At 51.6% G+C, this 21,980-nt stretch overlaps 1 long non-coding RNA gene across 1 annotated transcript; it reads left to right on the top strand.

Moving 5' to 3' along the window:
* Positions 1–3,635: 3,635 nt before the first annotated feature.
* On the top strand, positions 3,636–18,979 carry LOC131485320 (uncharacterized). Its single transcript, XR_009248771.1, has 4 exons — positions 3,636–3,933; positions 13,042–13,195; positions 15,286–16,029; positions 18,302–18,979. It is a non-coding gene; the product is annotated as an uncharacterized LOC131485320 (long non-coding RNA).
* The last annotated feature ends 3,001 nt before the right edge of the window (positions 18,980–21,980 follow it).

Raw genomic sequence — 21,980 nt, 5'->3', positions numbered from 1 at the left:
CTGGAGCACGGGCTGGAGTGGTTTGAGGCAAGAGAGATTGGGCTCCAGCCTGAAGGGCCCTGGAAGCACCCTGAGATGTTGAAGGGAGAAAGTACGATGAAAAGTCCATTTTAGGAAGAAGCAAAGAATGATGAGACCGCGTGCAGAGAAATCCATTATCGAGCTATTGAAATAGATCAGGCGTGAGAGAGGAATCTAAGAAACGTGGGGAAATACAGACTTGTCGGGCTGGATGGGGGAGCCGGGATCCTCCTGGCTCGGGTAATTGGGTGCTGCTAGTCCCACCACCGGGACGAGAAAGGTAGACCCCTTTCTGAGCTTCCCCATGCTTCCATTTTGAATATGGAAAGGGAGGAAGCTGCAAGGTACCCAAGTGGGGATTTCTCCCCACCAACAGCTCTGGGTCCCTGGCGGGAGGACTGGCCCATGCCTTTCCCTTCCTCCGGAGCACAGCCGCCCACCTTCCCCAACCTCCCTGGCCCGTGGAACGTGAGCCAGGCTGCTGGGTGTCCCAGCTGCAGGCTTGGCCCCAGGACCTCCCGCTCTGTGGGCACCGGGAGCTGAGCTGGGCAGAGCAGTGAACCAAGGAGCCAGGCTGTCCAAGGGACCGTGTAGAGCCGGGCACCTCCTCCCCATTCTCCCTCCCAACTCAGAAAGGACTGGGAAGGCAGTAAAGAGTAAACTTGACCTGCAGCTAAGCCCCGGACACGTGGAGAGCGTTTGTTAGAGCAGTTGGCCGGCTGTGACTACCACAGATGAAGAAAGCGAGTTGAGTCATTCCTGTGAGTGGTGGCGAAGCCTCAGGGGTGGACCTGCCGCTCAGGAAAAGCCTAGTCCAGGAGGAGAGGCCCAGGAGGGAGCTGGGGCACCCTGGCTGCAGGGGGAGCTGAAGAAGAAGCACCCGTGGAGGAGACAGAGAAGAGGCAGAAGTGAGAAGACAGGCTCGGAGCCATAGAAATCCAGAAGAGGGATCGAGAGATACCAGGGCGGATTAAAACCAGGAAAGCGTCCTTGGAGGCCAGAAGTCAGAGGTTGGAGGTCGGCAAGGAAAGGACAGGATGCACTCAGGTAGGTGGGCAGGAGCAGAAACTTCTGCCAGGGGCCGGGGTGATGAAGGGCGGGAGGTGAAGGAGAGTCAATGAGTGGAACCAGCATTTTAAGGAACTCAGTTATAAGAGGAAGAAAAGAGATGAGAAACAGCTGGGATCAAGGGGGGAATGTTAATAGGAGACATTTGCACATACTTATCAATCATAGAGTAATATCTGACAGTCCCCTGGGAAGCAGGAAGACATTGGAACAGCAACACAGGTGGAGGAATCAGGTCTTCCCAGGCAAAGGGTGAAAAAGTGCCAGTGGATGTAAACCCAGGCCTATTCGCCGGTGTTGGGAAACGGAAGGTCCCTCCCACCAACCAAATGTGTCCGGTGTAAGGCAGGAGGGGGGGTGGTCTGCGCGGAAAGTTTACACGGCCAAGCCCGGAGGCCTGAGCAAAGCACCGAAGATAGAACCACACAGAAGATTTGTGGAAGGAAGCAACTGACATCAATTAATTCGGACAGCAAATCCAGACCTCGTGGTCTCTGCAGAAGCCTCTGCCCCCAAATCAGGTGGCCTGGGGGATGTGCGGAAGGCAGGATGGACTCATGTGAGGAGGCCATCACTCGGGCAGCAACTAAAATATAGTGCTCTTGGGAGAAACGGAGGCCTGCATGAGCAGTGGTTTCCGGTAAAGGGGTGGGGTGGGATTTAAAGACAAAAAGGCTGTAGGTTGGAGAGGACTGCGTGACCAATTGGACACGAGGGTGGGCACATCGGTCCTGGGTGGATGCCGGGGACAGAGGGCATGGCCTCGGGAGGTTCTTCTATCCTGGCATGACTGACCCCCACACGGTTACATAATAAAGTCACAGTACTCAGGAGATAGGAGGTGGGGTGTTCCCTAAACAGTGTCTGGTTCTGTCCCCTCCCTTCTCTTACAGAAGGTGACATTGAGTCCTAGGGGCATGAAGTCACTTATCTGTGATCACAGACTTAGTGACCACGACAACCCTGGAACCTAAAGTGACTGGAAGGAAAAGAGAAGAGGCGGGGAGAGGTGGGGAGAAGAGGAGGGGCACTCGTTCGTTCGTTCATGCATTCATTCATTCATTCATCCATTCCTCCACTCACTTCTTCATTCAGCAAATAAGTATTGCCTTTTAGATGCTGAGGCTGCAAATAAGAAAGTGACCTGGTACCTGCCTTGAAGGAAGGGACTCAGACAGCTGTTGGAATCAAGTGTGCCGAATACGGCAGGGCACCAAGGAGGAAAGAGTCATTTCTGCCTGGGATGCTGGAGAGGGTGGATGATGAGTGTCAGGAAAAGCTTCCAGAAGGAAGCAACTTGACTGAGTCTTGGCAGATGAGGCAAATCGGGTGGAAAAGGGCTTCTCGGCAGAGATGCAGACACCGGGCCACCGAGCCCGCCGTGCAGAAGCAGCCCTCGGGTCCGGGAATCACGTTTTGAGTGGTGGGGAATGGAGGAGGAAACTTGAAAGAGAGGGCTGGGTGGGCGTGTGTTGCAGCACTGCCCGCTCAGTGCAAATCGCTCAGCTGAGAACTGGAGGGGGCAGAACTCGAAATCAGAACTCTGGGCACCCGAGCCACCCGGCACCACCCTGAAGACTCTGATCCCGGAGGCGAGTCAGGCTCATAAATAACACAAATAAAGAGCGACAGTGCTGAAGTCCCAGGGAGAGCGTTGAGGGGAGGGAGAGATGAACTCCAGCTTGGAAGGGGAGGGAGCAGAGGTCGGATCTTGAGGAATGGGTAGGATTTTGACAAGGCGGATGGGGAGTCGTCTGGTGATAGGAGCTCTCCTGGGGGAGCCCGCAATTATTCTAATGGAATTTCCACCTTTCCGTGGATTTCACAACCGCGAGCTGTTGGAATCTGCGTTTTCTCTGAGCCTTGGCTCCTCCGGGTCCTGCCCGTCCTCTTACCTGCCAGGCTCAGCAATTTCCTCGCCAGGGCTGCCTTGGTGTCCTGTTTCCAGTGTGCCTCCCTTTGTAGATGCTAAATAAATGTCTGCTGAATGAATGAGTGAATAGGAAAGGGTCTCTATCCTTCTGCCCCCAGAGGAATGTTTTGTAATTCTGGGATTACAGAACAGAAGGCTTAGTTACCCGTGGGTAACAGGACCCAGATCTTAGCTTCCTCCTCCAGGATTCTTAACCTTTTTTTCCTGTCTTGAATGCCTTAGGTGTATGGTGAGCCCTTCTCAGAACAAGGCTTTTTTTTTTTTTTTTTTTTTTTTACAGTCTTTGTCAAGGAGTGAATTACTTCTTTTTCTTTTTTAGAACAAGGCTTAAATACTAAAATTTATACAGGATCGTAAAAAAGATTACGATGCAATTCTCAGAATATTTAAAAAAATAAATTCGTGTTGCAGTAACAAATAACACGTAGCCACACGTTAAATATTAAGATCCAGCTCTCATTAATTCCTGCGATTTCAAGGCGGCGATGACCTTAACGGCCTTTTGAAATATGCACAACATTCATAATGGAGCTGGAAATACTTATGATTTCTACTCATAATCCAGTCTCCACTGTAGGTGGTAGTGGCCTGTTTATTACTGAAGAAAACGCTAAATGACACTCAGAGGTCGGGGAAGCAAGGAGGCACTCTGGTCCCTCCCCGTGCAAGGTGATGTAGCACTGAGTTCTCTTCCCGGCTTGCGAGCGCCATTCCTCAGCTACCGTGCACCTGCGTCTCCAGCAAAGTCTTGGTCGCTTTGGGTGGGCACATCTGAGACCGAGAGCCTGGTGCCAGAAACCACTGCGAGGAGGTGAATCATGGTGCTGGTGCTTTCGAATAATTTTGGCCCTTTGGATGCAGGTGGAAATGATTTGTCTCCGGGAAAATCACCGAACTGAATGCTCTAGCAGGTGAGGAGGCTGCTGGGATAAGGTGGGCAGGCTACTGTGGGACACCAAGGAGGAGGCGCCTGGCTTGAGAGGTTTGAAGCGGGTCGATGCTCTCTGAATTGCCTCCTTTTCACCTTAGGACAAGAACTCATCGAGACCCTGGGAGCTGCATAAATACCTTCGAGTTACCAGGAGTCAGATGAAGGGTGTTGTTTGTTTGTTTGTTTTCAGGCTGTGTAGCGAACCAGAAATAAACGCGTCGAGAAAGGTGTGCGGAAAAGCTCACCCTGCATGTGTTTTGACATTTTTGTGGGGCGGTTTGGCAGTAAGTACCCCCAACCTTAAATGTGTGCGTCGGCTTCCGTCCAGAGGTCCCGCTGCTGGAAGTTTTTCTTAAGGAAATAACTATTATTTTACAAGATGTGTACAAAAATTTTGCCGATGCTTTTAACAATAGCAAAATGAAACAAGACGAAACAAAACAAACCAGAGGGAATCATTCATAATCCATTGCAAAGAGAGCGAAACCAAACGTAGCCGATCCGAGAGTATCACAGCTCGACAGCGATGGGGAAGCTGACTAGACCCCTGCCCACTCCGGGAAGTGCTGACAGGAAGTGTTCAGGCGCACTGCACCATGGGGTTTCCCCACACACATTCTTTTCTCCACCTGCTCTTCCAGGCTCTCTAAACCTCTTGCAGGGAGCGTGGAGTATGTAGCTTAGCCAGACACATTCGCTTTTGAGGAAACATTTGGTCAATTTGTGTCTGACAGAAGGACCACCGAGTATGTTTCCAAAAAATCACTTCTCCACCAAATTAAAGTTCAGGGCAAACCCATCTCCCAGCAGTGTGAATTCAGTGAAGGCAACTTTAAAAAAAAAACAACAAGGCACAGCAAAGTGCTCCCAAGGGAAAGGTTTGAAGCCTGTGCCTGTCTCATCATCAGAAGCCTGAATCTCTTGGGGGGGGGGGTGGGGAGTCAGCATCAGGAGCCTCCCCCCTGGGGCCCCACCCCCACTGACAGCAGGGGCCAGTCTGACAGGGCCCACGCCAGCCTGCCACTTAGAGCAGCAGCGTGTTACTTGTGGGTCACCTAGCCTGCGCCCGGGGCTGGGACACAGGTATGGAGCAGTGAGCGTCTCGTGGGGCCCAGCGGCCCCTTCCTTCTCACCTAGAAGGGGCCGGGGGCCCAGGCAACTCTGGGCAAGGAATCCGTATTCATTTTGCCAAAACAGCCTTCTGAAATCTGCTAACCTCAAATGTCGGAAAATCCTGATGCTTTGCTTAACTTTACGAGTTTTTTCTTGAGGAGATAAGCTGCGCGTTAATTGTAACGAATGTTTATAGGACGTGCCTTTGCTCCACAAATATTTACTGAGTGCTCACGTCAGAGAGAGCAAACGTTGGTGGCTCCCTCTAGGACTGCAGAGGGTAGGGTGGGGTAGTGGCGGGTTGGGGGGGTGGCGGGGCTACTGTTCACCATCCATTGGCAGATTCCAACCACTCTTCCCAGTTTAGTTAAGGGAAGCCCTTGAGGTAAGGACGTGGTGGCTGAGGGGAGGGATTCACGTCCCGGACTGGGGTGGGGGGCTCACTGAGGGTGCTGCTGGGAAGCTGGAAGGGGTGGGGGGAGGGGGTGGCAGATGTGGACAGGATGGAGTTGCTTGGGGTCGTTGGGCCCACAGGGGCCCGGGTAGAGCTGAGGGCCTTGCACAAGTGAATGCCACACTGACTGGCAGAGCTTTATGCCACTCATTCTTTCCTCACCCTACCCATCCACCTACATCCAAAGAGACCCGGATATAACTCTTACCTGCACTACTGAGCTATGAGGGCCTACCATAGCTCCCGCTGCCTGGAGGGGAGATGGGAAAGTAAGTCATCATAACCCAGAAAGGGTGCTAGATGACCATAAGTTAAAATGTTTTTTTTTAATGTTTATTTATTTTTGAGAGAGGCAGAGACAGAGTGCAAGTGGGGGAAGAGCAGAGACACACACACACACACACACACACACACAGAATCCGAAACAGGTTCCAGGCTCTGAGCTGTCAGCACAGAGCCCGATGCAGGGCTCGAACTCACCAACTGCAAGATCATGACCTGAGCTGAAGTCAATGCTGAACAGACTGAGCCACTCAGGTGTCCCTGAGCATAAGTGTAAGAGGCAGGCTTGGAGCAAAGGAGGAAACGTCCAGTCCTGGTCACTGAGGGAAGGGGAGGAGTGCATTCCAAGGAAGGAAGAGTGGGTGGGAGAGCAGAGATATGTGAAACCAGACGGTCTGGCCTGGAACCAGGTCTTGCAGCCAAGGCCAGGCTGCTCGCCCCAATGGAGGCCAGCAGTGTGGCTACAGGGAGCATTGTGGTCATGCTTGGGGCCACCGAGAGCTGAGGTCGGTGGGAAGGTACTCCGATTTGCCCTTAGAACTCCTGCACTGGCACTTGTTGGGGGGGGGGCAGGCTGGGGGTGAGGGACCGGGCAAGGGCTATGGTTGGCACTGGGCGTAGAGACCACTTCGGAAACTGTAGCCATGAGCAGTGACTGTGACGCTGGGAGGAAGGAGCGGACCTGAAACTAGGAATGAAGTGAACAAGTAGCAGGTGGTGGGTAAGGGAACCAAGGGACGGAGGACCAGCCATTACTGGTGCCAGCCAGGCAACCCGCCAGTTTGGAGGCAAGGAGTCGAGTTCAGTTTTGAGTTGGTTCTGGGATGACCTGGTGGGGACCCCCCCAGTGGGCAAATGGTTGCCGGGATTTGGAGCTCAGGAGAGGGAACCAGGAGCCAGAGCTGAGCTTTACGGACGGTCCTGTACCGGTAAAGGAGACCTGCTACAGTCAGGCATTTAGGGGACTCTTAGTGCTACCACCTGTGACCTTGTGCAAATTGTTTTCCTCTCAGGGCCTCAGTTTCCTCCCCTGCACAGTGTGGACTGCGGTGGTGGCTCTGTGCTCAGAACAGTGTCTGGTGCATAGAAGTGCCCAAAGTGTGTTAGTGCTTTATCATGGCTCCCCGGGGTCCCCAGGATGTTAGTGTGCGTGTGTGTGTGTGGGGGGGGAAGGCTGATGAGCGGATGAGATGGCCAGCGTGACAATTGTGAGTGAGTGGGGAGAGGGGGAGGACAGCTGTGGCCCAGAGCATGTAAGGATGTTTTCTGAGTATCTGAGGCAGAACAAATCACGGGGCTGTGGCTTAACATCTCTTAAAAACAAACGCTCACCAGCCCTTCTAAGTATATCAAATGACTTAGTTTTAGGAGCAGCCCCAATTAAACATGGACTCTTCATGTTTCCAAATGAACAAACTGACACTACAAATACCAGGCAGAACATTTTTAAGGTGCCTGGGAACCAGAGCCTCGCCCCCAAAATGGCTATTAGCCAGCTGCGGGGAGCCACCCACCGTCTCCTAACCTGAGTTAACTCATCATGAAGAGTTGGTCAGATCAGAATCGTTGCTCAGCTTTCTTTAGTCCGAAAAATGTAGTTCCACCTGTTAGGCTGGTTCCAGTTACTTGGTGTACTTGAGTGAAATGACAAGTCTTCTGTAAAAGCATGTACAGGTGGAGGACAGAGGAGAGGCTCTGAGGAGGCAGCAGGCAGGGAACCAAAGCAGGAGGGGAGGGGCCAGTGTGGCAGAGGGCGGGGGTGGACGGTGCTCAGGTGAAGGGATCCTGCAGCCCCGGGCAGGGAGGGTGGGTCAGCGGTGGGCAGCCAGGGGCTGGGGCCTCCAGCTCATGAGGTGGACACGCCCACCCCACCCCACCCCCGCCCCCCAATGGCAGACCCCCATCGCTGCCTCCTTGTATCTGCCATCTGTTGGGGAAGCGAGACATTGAGCAAGTCCCCAGAATGAGTGAAATGATGCTAAGGCCATGTGGGCAAGTTCCCGAATTTCTCCCAACTTAGGTTTCCTTCTGTATAAAATGGGCGTACAAGTGTTTCACTCAGGTGGCGTTATGAGAGTAACTGTGCTCACAGGGTAGATCTCTTTACACCTGGCGGGGCTTGCAGAGATGCACGGAGTACAATGGAAGTTAGTAAATGAGGACATGGGGACTAAGGGAAAACAAGATGAAGGAGAGGTCGATTAATCTCCAAATCGCACATGGATGGGCCCTCTAGTTTCTAGCAGTGGGCTGCAAATTCAGTTCTGAGCTTCTAGGCTATCTAAGAAAGAAGGAAATACAAGTCTGAGCATATGGCTTATGATTAAAATGCTTCAGTGGCTTCCTCTGGCCCTTCATCGGGTAGCCTCTTCTATTCCCTCCAGCCCGCGCACCCTGGGGCACAGAGAAGCCACACTCCTCCCTTTCTCGGGCCAGTCATTTTCCCCTGCCTTCTCCGTCTTTCATCTGGGCTCAGCTGGCCCGCCTTCCCCCATCTCCCAACTCCATTCGGGGGGTGGGGGTGGGGATGGGGGGACGCTCCTGCTCACCCAGGGCATTTGATACACAGTAAGAACTCAGAAAATACTGGAAGGATGACCAGATTTGCACATCTTGCCCTGTCCTGAGAGCTCTGTGTCAGGCTCCCCACAATCCCTAGAAAAGGGCCACTGTCATGGTGTGGGGGACTCACAGCACAGCCCACGGCCTGGCTCCTGGGATTGAATAAAAAGGTGATCCAGGAGAACCGGAAAGAGGTTGATGGCGTAGTGGTTCCAGCAAGACTCGCTGAGGAACATATTCTCAGGTGATGAGTACTGAGGTAGGCGGGAGTTTCCTGAACAGGAGGGGGAAATTGCGAGTTTAAGAGAGTTTACATAACACCTGCAAAAGGCATATCAAGAAGCCTGCTTTCTGTTACCGCCCCTTGTAAGGCGCGCATCTGTAGAAGTTAGTGAGATCTGGGGAAATAAATAAAAGATCAACCCCAGAAAAGAGAAGGCGGAGAATGGTACCAACCCATAATGAATAGACTCAGGGGACATATTCTAGGGCAAAGGCCACAGAGGTGAAGTGCCAGTGACGAATCTGAACTATCTGCAATGTGGACAGATGACAGGCAATCAGAAGCGACACGGTGAAAGCATTCAGACTTGCCAGCCTGGGAAGATGTTATGATGAACCTCATGGTGGATGTTCCTGGGCCCTTCAAAATCATAGCGAGCACTCCACGCCAATGTTTCACAACTAGAGGCTTCCAAGGACTTTTAATAATTATACGTACACCTCATTATAGACATATAATTGGATTCTAAGCTTCTTGGAAACGGAAGAACATGTCCTTTTCACGCGTTCCCCATAGTACCCGTTCCAGACTCTTCGCTTCATGCTTGCCGGTTGAATTCGATCAGAGGAAAAGAATTGGAGAGGTGTAGTTTTCAGAGGCAGGGAAGGCGTGCTAAACTTAATGCCATAGGCTTGCATTTCAGATAGGGTAAAAGAATTATTCACTTGAAAAAATATTCACCACCGCATGACAAAAGCGATCTGGAACCTGTGTTAAAGACGACTTAGGGGTTTTAGACAGTGATGTGTTTCACGAGTCACCGTAGTGAAATGATTTCGAGGAAGAACCTCTGGATGGATGGGCTCCATTCATGAAAATGTGTCATGGTCCAGGTCCTCCACTGGTCAAACCACATCTGGGGTAATACGTCCTATTCTGGGCCCCCATGTCTTACATATGCGATGGGTAAACCCAGACTGCGTTCAGGAAATGATGTTGAGGAAGGAGAAGGCCCTCCAAGTTGTGAGATGTGGGAAGTAAGATCCCATTTATGTTGTCATCCACCTTCTCACCCAAACTGGCACTTTGGTACGAATTCTAGACTCTTTCACTCCCCTCAATCCCTCCTGCAACCCAGCATTGCCCTCCTTCCCGCGTGTCCCCAGCTGAGCTCTGCACGCCCACCAGGTCGCCCCAGGCTCTGCCGTAGCCCCCTTCCTCCCAGGCCTGCTCATCCCCACCTGTCCTCTACATGGCCCTCAGGGTGAGCTTTCTAAAATGCACATCTGTTTGTGTCACTTCCTGCTTAACCCCCTTCATGAATGCTTATACATTCGGCATCTGACCCAAGCCCACTGTTAGAGCCTTATCCAATTTTTGCCCACTTTGCCAGCACCGGATCACAAACCCAGCCGGTCCCTCAATATGCCATCCGCTTTCTCCCCTCCACACTTTTGCATAGGCGGTTTTCTTTGCATGTTGAGCCGGGACAGAAGCTCAACTCCAACTAACTTAAAAGGAGAAGTGATCATGCATGCAGTATATGCCCGAACGTACAGTAACCCGGAACATAAACTATTTCTCAGTAAAATGAGTCTCTGCCTTGCCTCCATTTCCCCCCTAGGTTGGATATTTACACTTACTGGGGAAAGGGGAGAGATGGCAGCCGACAGTTCTAATTTCACAGCCTCCCAGCAACCACAATTCAGAGGCAAGAGACAGTTTGGTCCTTAGCTGGAGATTCTCACGTAAGAGTCCGTGGGACTGAACTTTGGCCCTTCCCTGAGCCAATCACTGTGGCCAGGGGATTAAAGACTCACTCTGATTGGTCCCTGCAGCAGAGGGGCGGAGCACCATGTCCGGGACCAACCAGGACCCTTTCTGCAGGGAGGGAAACAGAGAAGGTGGTTCCCAAGGAAGGGCGTTGGGCAGAAAGAGTGTCCTCTCCCTGGCGAGCCCTCCTCCCTAACCCTACGCGGAGAGGCAAGTGCTTCTTTGCAGGTGCTTCCAGAAGTCCTCGTTAATACCTCTCTGCCAGCATGGGGGTACCTGTGGGTTTTTTGGATTACATACCTGGCCATCCGTGGAATATAAGTTCCTGGAGGGCAGAGATTTTGTTTGCACGGGTCATGCTCTGTCTGAACTCCATAGTCACTCTCCGCCCCCGTCACCCTGCTTTCCCATGTGGACTGCGTCATGGCACCCTGGGCCTGGTAGGCCAGCGTGTTCGTTGGCAGGAGATGAGAAACAGAGAGGACAGTGAGGCTGAGATGTTCATCCCTCCGGCTCCTTCCCTGCAGGATTACAGGCTGCCTCCCTGAACTGAAGGCGACAGCTCCTGTCAGAAAGGCCTCTCCACATGGCTTTGGGCTCTGGAAACACCTCCCTTCCCTCACTCCTTCCAGCCTTGCGATGCTGTTCACAGCCCTGGGTTCTGCACTATCTCTTTCGGTTTCCCTATATCCTGCCCACTAGATAAATAGCTCCTTTATTAAACTCTCCTCGTATTACCGAATTAGGCATGCCACCTGGTTCCTGCCGGGACCCTGCCTAACACACTGTTCTCTATTCATCTTTGTTTCCCCGGGGCCAGAACAGCACCTTCCATGTCACGGACACTTAATAAATCCGAGGATTAAGAAATGATTCAACATGGGCTGGGTATAGGAGTGTTGAGTCCTCCATGGAAAATGGACCCAGGGAGTAGCTTTCATTTTTTGGGGGGGGGGGGGCAGGATTCATATTAAGAAACATAGCTCCTACTGCAATGCTGTAGACACACACACGTTTGAATGAGAAGTTTGGTGAAGTAATGCCTACCTTTGCCGTGTGCGACACACTGCGATATTCTCTATTTCATTCTGTTCTGTGTCAAGTTCAAATTCCGCTTGTGATCTGCTCAGTTGATTTCATGACCTGAAAAATAATTCCAACCCACAGCTTAAGCAGCACTGGCCCAGTGACCTTCGGCATTCCCTCCATCCCGGACAGTCTGTGACTCCAACGGTACAATTTAAGGCATCATGAATGAGAATGTGATAGTGTCACCGCGATGGTGCATCTAACGGGACTTGGCTTCACGGCCTTGAAAAAAAAGCAAACAACATCGCCATTCTATCTTCAGGTTTTTGGAGAATTCTTACCCCAAGCTGGCCTTTTTTAAGTTTGGCCCAGTTTGCAGGGAAGGGCAAGTGAAAGCTCTTCAAGCATGCCGGTGTGTATGAGTGATTTTAAGCATCTGTTTCATGGAAGTCAATGTCGGGGATCACTGGAGCACTCTGGAGCGAGCCTGGAGAGGACAGCTCGTCTCGAGTGCCTGTCCGAGGGTTCCTGGGCCTCTCCTCTGTGCCCTTGCTGCCAACAGCAGCTCTTCTCCTCCTCAGCAGAGGCATTTCATAGTGCCCTGCTTATCTGTGGAGCTTGACCAAGAGGACACCCAGGCCGGCCTATGTCACGGGGGCTGGTAGCGGCCAGGGCCATGCGGCCCATTTGCAATCGTCTCGCTGTTTCAAGCCCAGCCCAAGTCTGCGGCCCTCTCCACCTCAAAGACTGTAGGATTCTATTTTAAACACTGAGTTCTACGTTCTCTAAAATTGACTCTCCCTTCCCGGCTCACCATCTGTCATTTGCCTGGTATCTGAACTGTAAAGCCAAGTAGAGGAGAAGGTGGTAATAGCTCCTCCTTAGCTGCGATTTGGAATCAAATCCTCAACCCCTGTCCTCAGTCGGACATCACCTCTCGGCCAAGTTCTCGAGAGAGGTAAATACAAAAAAGACAATGCCAGGTAGGCGGGCCTGTGACCAGATGGGGCTCCAGAGTGGAGGCTTGGTGAGCTGTGCAGGCGAGCTGTCATTCATTTGTTTATTCGTCGTCATTCTTTCAAAAAATTCATATCAGCAGCGCCTACAATACGCCAGCCATGGGGGAGAGAACGGTGAGGAAAAAACAATGTCCCTGTCCTGGTGAAGCTTGTTATGTTCTGGCAGGGGAGTCCGAAAAGAAACAAATAAATATCTGAATGCCAACACAGGAGATGGTAGTAAGTGCTATGAAGAAAGTAAATCTAGGTAAGGTGGGTGCTAGGCAGTGTGTGAGTGTGTGTGTGTGTCCGTGTGTGCATGCACATGGCCACATTATTTTAGTGATGTTAGTAAGGGTTCTTTGAGGATGTGACATCTGAGGAGAGAGCCTGGTGGGTTTGAGCCAGGGAGATACCTGGGGGAAAAGCGTCTGGTGAGAGGAACAGCACATGCAAAATCCTTGAGACCATGAAGAAGATTCCTTATGCCTGGTGGGGGGGCGGGGAGTGGAATAGAGGTAGGCCTGGGGCCTGGAACCCCAGCAGGCTGAGCAGCCTTGTCTATACTTCTCCACCACAGCCCATGCGAAACTTGGCCACTTTTGACCCAAAGACTCAACAATTTTTTTTTAGTGTTTATTTATTTTGAGACAGAGAGAGACAGAGAGAGAGAAAGAGAAGATCCCAAGCAGACTCCATGCTGTCAGCGCAGAGCCCGGCATGGGGGCCGATCTCACAAGCTGTGACATCATGACCTGGACCGAAATCAAGAGTGGCCTGAGCCACATCAACAATTTTTAAAACTATTGTGAGTAAAAGACACGTAACATGAAATTTGCCATCTCAACTATCTTGAAGTGTATGGGTCAGTGGCATTAAATGCATTCACGTTGTTGTGAAACCATCATCGCCATCCATCTCCAGGAATGTTGTCCGGAAGAAGACACCCAATGTCTTGTGGGTGTCTTGTCTCGACACCCATTAGCCGACAACTCCCCACTCCTCCTCCCCCAGCCCCTGGCACCCACCATTCTGCTTTCTGTCGCTAGGACTCTGACTACTCTAGGTACCCCATACAGGTGCCATCATACGGTATCTGTCTTTTTGTGACTGCCTTATTTCACTTAGTGTCATGTTCTCAAGGTTCATTCATGTGGCATGTGTCAGAACGTTTCTTGCCTTCGTAAGGCTGGACAATACTCCATTGTACGTGCAGACCACGTTTTGCTTATCAGTTCATCCACCAAAGGATACTGGGTTGCTTCCATGTGTTGGCTATTGTGAATCATGCTGCCTTGAGCACGGGTGTGCAAATATCTCATCGAGTCCCTGCTTTCCATTCTTTGGGGTATGTGCCCAGAAGTGGATGAGCAATTGTAGATCACTTTTCCTTTGAGGTGAACAACGGTTGTTTTTGGGTGGCTCCTGAGAATTATATCACCTATTGTTTTTAAAGGTTATTTATTTTGAGAGAGAGAGAGAGAGAGAGAGAGAGCAAGTAGGGGAGGGGCAGAGAGAGAGAGAATCCCAAGTAGGCTCCACACTGTCAGTGGAGAGCCTGACTTGGGGCTTGAACTCATGAAGAATCGTGAGATCATGACCTGAGGTGAAGTCAGACACTTAACTGACTGACGCCCCTGAATTTTGTCACCTATTAAGGTGTGTGGCCATTGTCTGTTGGCATGGGTCTCTCCCCGCTGGACTGTAGGTTCCTGGTGGCCAGGGAACCGTGTTCAACATTCCCACACCCTGATGCCATGGAGGGCCCACAGTCTGCTCTCTGAAAGGCTTATGAACGGAACAAATCTGGTCAGGGCTGTTGCTGAGGGCGTGGTGCTGAGCCCTCCTGCCCCGGCTCGCGTGTATTTTTATACATGGGGTTTTTCTGATTTTGTTTGAAAGGGAAAAACCGTCCCTAAAATAATAACAATAAAAAAAAAAAAAACAAAAACGAATATAATCCAGTTCCCTGTGGGAAAACCGGAAACCCACTGAGGGCTGGTGATCTGCCAGGCATCCTGGCGTAGTTAGTGGGCCAGCCAGGATCCGAATCCATGGTCCCCATTCTCTAATTGGCCTTGCTGCCACACGGCCTTCTCCACGAAGGGAGGTTGTCCTCTGTCGTTTCCCCCCTTGCTCTCTGCCTGTCTCCTCCCTCAGAAGACAGGGCAGACCCCTCCCCAGAGCCAGCCCCGGCTCTGGGTCGGGGCCCTGCCAGATCAGGCAGCCCAGCATGGAGTCGGTGGGGCTGCCATAAGCAGGGGAGTGTGCTTCCTTTCCCACAAGCTTTAATGGAGTGAGGGGGGACTCAGCCCCCCGGGCCCCTCCAGGCAACCCCAGCGCAGGGTAGCTCAGCTGATCTCCAGATGGTCCAGCAAGAGGAAAACTTGATGAAGGTCTTCATTCTCTGAGGCCGTTCCTTCCCTGAGGAGAGGGTTCGCTTCCTGGGAAACCGTAGACGAGGCCGCGTGTGAGAGACAGACAGAGGTCCAGGTTGTGGGGGGTGTGTGTGTAAATGCGTGTGTGAGAAAACCCAAGGCGCGGGGAGGGGGGTGGGGGAGGGTGTAGTAGAGACGGAGGCAGCAGAGAGGAGAAATGATGCAAAGAAACAACCTTCCTCAGAGAGTTTTGGGAGCTAAGTGTCCTGAAGAGAACTTGGAACTGTACCTGGCACGGTAAGTGCCATGTGGATGTTGTTGATTATTGCAGAGGTGGAGAGTGTGGTGGACGGGAGAGAGGAAGGGAAGGGGGGGGGGTGGTGCGGGCAGGAGCTGGTCCCGGAAGCCCCAGCGATGCAACAAAAGGTGGAATCTGGGCGGGGCTCCCTTGTCTGGCCCTTCTCCCATAAAGCTGACTCTGTTCCTCTTCCTCCCTCATTGTATTTTTAAATCTAAATAGCGCAGCCTCTATTGTGTGAAGGAACACGATTTTCTGGATTCCCTGAAGCGCCTCAGCACACTGCGTTGAGAGTCTGCCTGGCAACAGCCATCTAGGTCCCAGGGATGGTGCCGGAGGGGCCCGGTGGCCACATACAGCCTCAGCCCTAATAGTAAAGACTCCGCAGTGCGCCCGAGCCTTCGTGCCTGCCCTCCTACCCCTGTGAACCCTCTGGTCTCCTCCCATCTTTGGCCAGAGGGAACCCCTTCCCAGATTGTGTCGGATTGAGGGTGAAGCCCACACAGCCTGGGGCTCCCTGGACGGAGATGGGTCCTGGCCCTTCCAGGCCCTGACGACGCTGTGCGGCTGGAGCTCCGTCCCCCACCTGTGCCTTGAGGCCCTGCCCCACTTTGTGATGGCTCTGAAGGGTCAAGGGCGGGACACGGGTCCACACTGATTTTCAATCTGGGCCATCACAGCGGGCCTTTTTGGGTTAACGTTTAAAAAATGTGACCTCCTCTCTCCATGGAGGCTGAGAAGCGTCCCAAGGAGGGTTTCTACCCCAGCGGGGCCGGCTCCTGCGCTGGCGGCCTGGAAAACACTGCTGTCCCCGGCACTGTCCTGGTGCCTGGAGCTGGTGGTGGCTGCACGAACAGAACCTCGGCGCCAAGCAAAGGGCAGATCACCAGGCCCAGTGACCGTCTGCGTCAGTCCCATACCCTCTGAGGCTGCGGGAGATCATCCAGAAGCTTTCGGGCCTCTCAGGTGAGACAATGCAAGAGCTGGCTTGGCTTGGGGAAGGGGGACAGCATGCAGCCTGCGCTGGACTGAGGGGGGGGGCATGCTGGAGACCAGCCAGCGGGCCACAGCTCGTGCAGTTTGAAGAGGCAATGCTAATTGAACACCCAAGTCCAGGGGAGAGAATAAGTTGTCGTGTTAGACACAGAGTAGCGATAACTGCTCCTTGGTGAGAGACTGAGACGGACAGAGGCAGAAAGAGGCACCCCCAGCCCCCTCAAGGGATATTTGTCAAGGTGGCTTACTAGGGAAAAGCGCGAGCCCTCGCTTTCAGGGCTGCTTTGATGGCTGGTCCTCTGGCACTCTGCCCAGCCTCCCTGTGGCATTGGTGCACAGGGGAGGCTGTGCGCTGGCTTCCTCTTGTCCCGGGTGCAAATGGCAGCAAATCCCAAGCTGGGTGATTACATCAGTGACTTTCCCCCTCCTCGGCCCCTGGGGAGGCCGGCCAGGTTGGAAAGCAGCAGGAATCTTTTCCAACACAAATAAATGATAATTTTAGGTAGCGGCCCTGATTGTAGAAGATGGGGAGAGGCATCTTTTGGGTTTCGCTCAGGTTGCGAGGGTTTGGAGCTAAGCCCAGTCCCTTCAGGGCTGCAGGCCAGCCCAAGAGACTGAGAGCTGGAGAGATGTCCCTTGAAATACAGGTTTGGTGACTTCTGCCAGTAAATGACCTTAATTCACAGAACTGCACGCTCCTGCTCAGTTTCCATCCTCTGCTTTTCGCAGCAAAGAAACCCCCGGCCAGGTTCTCCACCGTATTAGGCAGGGAACAAACAGAGTGTTTTCCTACTATGTAAAAAGCCTGAGTTTTCCCACATACAGAGCACGGAACAATGCCACCAACCTCTCTCCTTTTATTTTCCCAAAACACCTACCAGAAGAGAGGGCAAACACCGATTTAGTGGAGGTCTGCCTAATAAACAGATACCTTCTGTGCCACCATCGTATTGAAAGTCGTCTTGTGTTCTGGCAACCACCTTGACTTCCTCAAAGGACAATTAGATTGTGCCCCCAGGACCAGTGTGAAAGGTGGGGGGGTCCCGAGGATGCCAGATGCTGTGGGCCCCACGACGTGACTTCGTGCTCGTGAGGCCTTTAAGGAGCCTACGAGCCCAGGAAGCAGCCCCAGGCCCCGGCTCTCTGCTCGTTCTGAACTCCGAAGACACGCTCAGTCCGCAGCATCTAGCGCCCGTTTCCTGCGTCTTACTCCCTGACAATCCTGTTCACGCCTTACCGCCAGAAATGTACCTTTGTTCTGTTCTCGCTCGTCCCCCGCCACCACCAGCTTATCCAGTCTGAAGATGTTTATCAAAATGATAGTTAAGACGAAAGACAGAGGAGAAATAAGGCTTTCTCTCATACAGAAATAATACAGGTCTCAGAACTGGACAAGTTTCTCCCATCCTTCCTGAGGATGCATCCCTCTGGGATGTGGTTCTGGAGTGAAGGTCGAGAGTGTGGGAGGTGGAACAGGCAGGGCCTGTGGCCTGGCCCAAGCAAATCACGTCCGGGGATTCCGAGTGGGTGATAAGGCGAATCACTGAAATGTCGGAAAATCTCTGCCCTCCCGCCGTTTTCTTCTCCCTCCTTCCTCCCTCCCTTCCCCCTCCTTTCTTTCCTCTCTATCTTCCTTTCCTCCCCCAGCCCCCCTTCCCCATCCTTTTGGAATCTCCAGCTCCATGTGAGTTGACCACATGTCCTGCATCCGCTCCCTTCAGGAGTGACATAGGAGGAGATTGGAAGATGACAAACATACAATCAGAGTGAAACTAGCAGTCGGTCAGCCTCTTAACAGATTCCGATGGTCCTCCAGAGCCCAGAGCAATTCTCAGTCTCGCCTAACCTCTGTTATTGATTATAAATAACAATAATATAGATAATCATGGCACCGAGATACTATCTGAACTTTGAATTCTCTCCATCAGCTGGAATGGATTGCATTGACCCATCCACACTTTCCTGTCTGGGCATTCTTGCTGCTGAGAGCGTGTTGTTCTAAGATAGCATCCTGGTAGGGGTAGGATTTTGAATGTGAATCTTTTTTTTTTTTTTTTTTTAACCTATGCAGTCCCCACCTGTCCTGAGGAGCAATTATTATTATATCATTATATGGTTGCAGCAATGATTACATATATAATTGTATGCATAGATGTAATTACGTGCATATATAATCTGCACACATTTTACAGTTTTTTCAAAGCAATGTCACATACATCATATCATTTGCTTCCCACGACAGCCCTGTGACGTGAGAGGGCAGGACATCTTCAAATGTATGGCTGAGGACATCAAGGTCCAGAGAAAAGAGTGATGGGCAGAAGCCAGGGCGAGAAGCCAATGGCCTGATTTCTGGTCCTGGGCCATTTCTACAATTCAGTTCTGCCTCCCCCCACTACTCCGGTCTTGCTGAAAAGTATGTATTCACCAAGAGGCTACTCCTTGCTGACTCATTCATTCATTCCTTTCGTGAACCATTATGGAGCTCCAGGCACTGTTGTATGTCTGGAATACACAGCAGTGAAAACAAAAATGAAACAAAACCCAAACCAGCCCTTTCTGTTCGTTATGATTAGGCCCTGTTAAGGGCAGTGCCGTGATAAAGAGCTCAGAGGCTGGGGCCCGGCTGCCTGGGTCTGAGTCCCAGCTCCCCTGGTCACCAGCAGCAGCCTCTCTGGCAAGTTTTTCAAACCTTCTGCATCTCAGTGTCTTCATTGGTGAGTCAAGGATAATTATAGTACCTCCTCGAGGGCTGTTTAGTGCGGTGGACACGAGGGTACAAGTGTATTCTCATGAGTACCTGAGTCGTCTCTGGCACGCAGCAAGCCCTCCAGAAAAGCTGCTGGTGGGTCCAACCGATCTTATGGGGGGGCTGAAAAACCTAAATACGTGTGAAGATTGCAAAATGCTTAAGAATACATTGCAGTAAAATTTGGGTGATGACTTTATGCCTGTTTCTTTTTTTCTTTTCTTTTTTTTCTTTTATTTATTTTTGAGAGACAGCACAAGTGGGGGAGGGGCAGAGAGCGAGGGAGACACAGAATCCGAAGCAGGCTCTGGGCTCCAAGCTGTCAGCGCAGAGCCCGACGCGGGGCTTGGACCCACGAATCATGAGATCATGACCTGAGCCGAAGTTGGACGCTTAATCGACTGAGCCACCCAGGCGCCCCTACACTTATTTCTTTCTGGCCTTTTCTTTTTAGCAGTGACTTACCTTCTCTTCTCTGCACCTCCTTTCATCTTCTCCCACCAAGAAGAAATGGATTAGTTATACCAATCTCATGGCCAGTTTAAAAACTATTCATGTGGGCTTTTCTTCTGGAGCTCCATGCAGTTCTAAGCTCTCATTGTGTCCCTGATGCAATTATTTAAAGTTTGTGTCGGTCCAAGTAAGATAAAAATAGAAGTCTGCATATAGGTGTGTATACTGAGGACTTTCAAGAGGTCAGTGGTACAGTTTATGCCTCTGTTTTGACAGCATTATGAACATCCAAGGCTGAAACTTTCTAGTTACTTCACAGATGGAACTTGACTCCAGGCATCTCCCCCGGCCCTGCCATTAAGGGGCTGGCTTGGCTTTGCCCAGGGTCCCATCTGATGCCCCACTCACCCTGGGACACAAATAGGATTGATATCCTTGGGTGTTCTCACAGCTCTGCCGAGGCAAGTCAGTTACCTGTATCACTTTTATTGTTTAAATTCTGAATTTCTTAGGAGAGTCTGCCTTATGCTATGGACAAGGGGCTTGTGAAAGTGCAAAACTTTCCAACTTAATCCAGTGTCTCTCGAGATGACAGTTCGTGCATCAATCCGTGGGCAGGTTGACCGTACGTCCTGATCTGCCCAGGACAGTCACCATTTATGTTTGGTGTCCTGGTATGATTATTTATAGTATCCCATTTCGTGCCTACAAGTATCCTGGCTGGGGTGCTAAATGCCGTGGTCACTTACCCGTAGCACACAGCTGGCCTACTCTGAGCCACTGTCTGTGAGCTTTGCACAGATGGGCCCTCGAGGCCTAAGGAGAGCAGTGAGATTTAGAAGAAATCTAAATTTTCCTCGATAAGAAAAGGTGATGGCTAGAAAACTGACCTCAACTAAACACTGAATCTAAAATGCTAAATAGAGTCAGTGTTACGGCAGAAACAGAGTTCACCGAATACCCGTGTGCACCCCAATGTTTCCCAGTCTTCCCTGCAGACAGGCTGGGCCGTGAGACTGGCGGTGGCCAATGTCATGCTGCGTGGAAGTGAAGCGTCACCTCTGGGGCCAGGGTGGTGTCTCTCCTACATCTCACTTTCTGTGCTGCGGTGACCCTGTGTTATGCCAGCTGGCCTATGGAGACACCCCTCGCAGGGAAGCTTTGCCAGCCTGCACCGGTCAGACTTGTGTGAGCGAGAAGGAAGCACCCACTGGCTGAGTGACAGCTTTTCTGTTGTTACTGCAACATGGCGGCACCCGGACACGAAGTTAGAATATTCTCGTGTCTGCATAGGATGAGAATTGTCTTTTAGGTCGAGACATGGAAAAAGCCCTTAGCCTTTGCACCATGGACAGAGCTTTGGGCGTCGAGGTTCAGCGCCCTGTACCCCGGTGTGTGATCTACTTGGGATGACAAAGACCCACAAGACCTGGAGCAAAACAAGACACAGCGTCTCATTGCTGCCGAACTCCGTGGAGAACCCCAAAGGCTTAAAACGCGGGCAGGAAAAGCTCTTGCACAGCGTCGATGCAGTGCTCAGTTTGGGGGTATTCCTGCTGAGTCTTTGCTTCAGCTTAAACTAAGTCAAAGTTTAAGCTGGCGAGTTTGTTCCCAGATGCTAATTGGTGGATGGGCAGCATCAGAATCTTCTGGACGCTAAAAAGATACACACACACATGCATGTGGTCCTTGGAGACTCTGGTTCTCTGCAGACCCTGGGTGGATTCCAGCTTTAAAAACCACCCTTCCGGGGCGCCTGGGTGGCTCCGTCGGTTAAACGTCCAACCTCGGCTCAGGTCACGATCTCGCGGTCCGTGAATTCGAGCCCCACGTTGGGCTCTGGGCTGACTGCTCAGAGCCTGGAGCCTGTTTGAGATTCTGTGTCTCCCTCTCTCTCTGCCCCTCCCCCGTTCATGCTCTGTCTCTCTCTGTCTCAAAAATAAATAAACATTAGAAAAAAAAATTAAAAAAAAAACAAAAAAAACCCCACCCTTCCCCACCCCAAGAGATGGTACCGAACAGCAAGGGATTGCTGACAAATGGAATGTGGTGTTTATTTCACATTACAATGAATTCAAGGGGTCGCTAGTGCTCTCTTTGCAGGGTCTGCCACTGCAATTTACATACCCAGAGAAAGCGCTCACGTATCACAGGAGGTACTGGTTGGCTGTGACCGTTGGGACGCCAGGCTCTCACCAGCACGCAAAGTGAGATTCAGACTTTCTCACCTCACGAGACCTGCTCATCCGTCTCCCGCTAGGGGCTTGATTTTCGGTGGAAGAGCAGCGTTTCCAAACTGTGGGTTGGAACCTATTCATGGGCTATAAAATCAGCTGAGGGGGACGCAACCAGCATTAAAAAAAAAAACAAAAAAACCCCAAAAAACAAAAAACACCAAAAAACAAAGAAAGAAAGAGACTGGGGACGGGGAGGGGTAGTTAGAAAGAGTACATGACATATGTTAAGGATAAGTGTAGTCCTGGAAAACTTGTTTTGGTGGATGCGTTGTGCTTTAGGTTGCCACGTATTTCTTACCGTGGGTCGTGGCAAAAAATGTCTGTACGTCTCTGCCGTATGGTATAAATCAACCATGACCCTAAGGTACTTAGGCAGCCCTGTCTCCGCTTTCAGAAGAGTGACAGAAGTCACCGGGGAGGGCAGACTGTCACACACGAGAACTTCGGGGAGGCTCCCTGAAAAGTAATAGGAAACCAATCTG

The sequence above is a fragment of the Neofelis nebulosa genome, chromosome 1 (assembly GCF_028018385.1).
Source record: "Neofelis nebulosa isolate mNeoNeb1 chromosome 1, mNeoNeb1.pri, whole genome shotgun sequence".
Lineage (NCBI taxonomy): Eukaryota > Metazoa > Chordata > Mammalia > Carnivora > Felidae > Neofelis > Neofelis nebulosa.
The sequence above is the reverse complement of the archived record's forward strand: the minus strand, read 5'-3'. Positions and strand labels throughout refer to the sequence as shown.